Below are 3,319 nucleotides of genomic sequence, written 5' to 3' on the forward strand. Positions count from 1 at the left end.
TCCCCTCCTCCTCCTCTTATTCTTCTTCCTCTTCCTCCTCCCCCTCCCCTCCCCTTCTTCTTCCTCCTCCTCCTCTTCTTCCTCCTCTTTCTCTTCCTCCTCCTCCTCCTCCTCCTTTTAAATATTGGCAATTGAGCTGGACTTTCTTGCTGAGTTGTAATCCCAGCCCTTTTTCTACCTTTTACTTTTTTTTCTTTTTGTATTTTAGGGAAAGGTCTACATGGTGTTCAAACTCCCAGCCCCTATGCCTGCTTGCAGGTGCTTTAATCCGCTGAGCTACATGACCAGCCCTCTATCTTTTACTTTGAGATGAGATTTCTAAGTCACTAAATTTCCCAGGCTGGGCTCAAATTTACAGTCCTTTTGCCTCAACCTCCCAGAGTTCTGGTACCAAAGATATATACCATCATATCTGGTTTGTTTTTATTTTTTAATTCTCTATTCTTTTTTTTTTTTTTTTTTCAGCTGTTGTTTATTGACACACAGGTGGGCTCTACAGCAACAGGCCTGGAGATGGCTGGCGGAGTGTGCACAAGGAGTGCGGTTGTAGAGAACTGTGCACAGGTTGAGTGGGGAGGCTGAGGTGACTGGGGAGGGAATCTGAATATTTGGGGTCAGGACCAGTCTGGTGCACCAGAACCACTGCCCCATTCCCTCAGCCTCCATCCTGGCCACCACGGCTGGGTTCTCTGGCATCTGCTTTCCATAGGAACTCAACAGGACACACACAGGAGGTGAAGTTGCTGCCTTCCTGCAATAAGCTCTGGGGGCCTCCTTTCTCAAAGTCCCTTGCTGAGGTGGGGACACGTCCCAGGCAGCCAGTTCTGGGCCACTACGCCAAGTTAAGGGCTAACTGCAGAGACACAATTTTTCCAGTGTCCCAGCACTACAGCCTGGAGTGAGGCATTACAAGCGTCGCTGGCCGAATGGATGGGTTGGGGGAAGGGCACAGGAAAGGGGCCTGAGAGGGGATCTAGGGCCTTCAGGGCATGAGCACAAAATGCATGGTGTTGGGGAAGCCGGAGCCAGGGCGCCAGCTGGTCAGCATGATGACCACATCTCCTGTCTTGAAGAAGCCTTGAGCTTTGCCAATGTTCATGGCCAAGATCACACGCAGGTCCACATCCTCAGCCCATGCCTGCTGCACAGGGTCCTTGCACAGCACAGGAAAGATGCCATGGTACAAGTGCGCCTGGTGAGCCATCTGGGGATTGCGGGTCACAGTGATGATGGGGGCCCGTGGACGGTACCGTACCACTTGGTGGGAAGACCTGCCGGACTTGGTGAACACGATTATGGCCCTGCTGCAGCATTTGAAGGAGGCCTCCAAAGCACACACAGTGGCAGCTTCTGTGGGGTCACGGGTAATAGGGGCCAGACAGCGCAGCTCCTCAAATAATTGTAAGTGGTAAATGGCAGCCTCTGCCTCTGGGCAATCAGGTGCTGCATGCACACGGCCTCCAGCAGGTAGTCTTCCTTGACCATCTCCCCGGACAGCATGATGTAGTCCGCCCCATCCAGGACAGCGTTGGCCACATCACTGCCCTCAGCCTGCGTGGGCCGGGGCTTCTTGATCATGCTCTCCAGCATCTGTGTGGCGCAGTTGACGGGCTTCCCCACACGGATGCAGTGCCTAATCATCATCTTCTGGGCCAGGAAGAACTTCTCTGCAGGAATCTTGATGCCGAGGTCACCATAGGCCACCATCATGCCATCGCTGGCCTCCAGGATCTCATCGAACCTCCGCAGGTCTTCATGGTTCTCGATCTTGTTGATGATCTTGATGTTCTTGCCCTTCTTCCCTAGGACCTACCTCACTGCATGGACGTCAGCAGCCTTGCAGATGAAAGATGTGAACACCATCTCCACGTCCTGCTCCACCCTGAACTTCAGGTCCTGGATGTCCTTCTCGGACACAGTGGGCAGGTTCACGGTGGCACCGAGGGGGTTCACGCCCTTCTTGCTGCCCAGGGAGCCACCATTTTCCACCTCAGTCACCAGGAAGTCAGGACCTTTCTCCTTCACTAGGAGGGAAATGAGGCCATCATCCATGTAGATCTACTGCCCATGTCCACCACCTTGCAGATGTTCTTGCAGTCCGGTCATAGCACGTTCTCATCACATTTCTCCATGTAGGCGTTGTCCAGTGTGATCTTCAGCAGGGCTACCTCTTGAGCTCCACCTTGGTGGTGCCACTGCCCTTGATGAGCCTGGTTCAGATCTCGGGGCCCTTGGTGTCCAGGGCCATAGCCACTGGCCAGTAGAGAATAGGGTCCTAAGCGAAGCTCTAGGTGGCTGTATGCAAGTTCTTGATGGTCTCCGCATGGTACTCATGAGTTCCTTGAGAGAAGTTCAGCCAGGCCACATTCATTCCAGACTTCATCATCTTCTTCAGGGTCTCAACCAAGCGGAAGGCAGGCCAATAGTACAGATGATGCCGATGTTGCGGGCTGTGATGAGGGCTGAGTCAATGTCCAGGCGGCACATGTGTTCCAGGAAGGTGTCAGCCACGGCTGCGTGCATGTGCTGGGTCTAGATGAAGGCCGTCCTGACTTCACTATGGGCCTTTGACATGGCTTGTGAGGTGTTCATGCACTCGGCTGTGGCTGTGGTATAGGAAGAAGCAGATAGCTCTGCAAGCTCGAGATGCGTCGCCCTCCCTGTTCTTTTTGTAAATAACTTTATTGATGGTGTTAAAGCTCTATACCCTCAGATATTTTATCCTAAAGGGTAAGTGTACAACTGACCTTTTAAAAAATTTAGTACTCTTCCTTTTGGTGGGTGGCAGCAAGCGAGAAGGGAGCGCCATGAAGGCCTCAGGCACACTCCAGGAAAACAAGGTGGTAGGACACTACCCACCCACCCCAAAGTGCCACATGCTGCCTCTCTACTGTATGTGGATTTTTGCACCCTAACACGTCATCACCAAGTCCTATTTCTGGTACTTTGTGTCCCAGCAGAAGGAGATGAAGAAATCTTCAGGGGAGACTGTCTACCGTGGGCAGGTGTTTGAGAAGTCTCCGCTGTGGGTGAAGAACTTCAGCATCTGGCTGCACTACAACTCCCACAGGGACACCCACAACATGTACGGGAAGTACCGGGACCTGATCACAGCAGGAACCATCAGCCAGTGCTACTGGGACATGGGCGCCAGGCACTGAGCCTGTGCCCACTCCATTCAGATCATGAAGGTGGAGAAGATCACAGCCAGAAAGTGCCACTGGCCTGTTGTCATGCAGTTCCATGACTCCATGATCAAGTTCCCGATGCCCCACTGGGTCCTATGTGGCCAGCACAAGCCCCACTTCATTACCAAGAG

General features: G+C 52.9%; 1 pseudogene; it reads right to left on the minus strand.

The window, feature by feature from the left end:
- Positions 1-267: 267 nt before the first annotated feature.
- On the minus strand, positions 268-2,642 carry LOC101565867 (annotated as a pseudogene).
- Positions 2,643-3,319: the final 677 nt, after the last annotated feature.

The sequence above is a fragment of the Octodon degus genome, unplaced genomic scaffold (genome assembly GCF_000260255.1).
Source record: "Octodon degus isolate 3935 unplaced genomic scaffold, OctDeg1.0 scaffold00032, whole genome shotgun sequence".
Lineage (NCBI taxonomy): Eukaryota > Metazoa > Chordata > Mammalia > Rodentia > Octodontidae > Octodon > Octodon degus.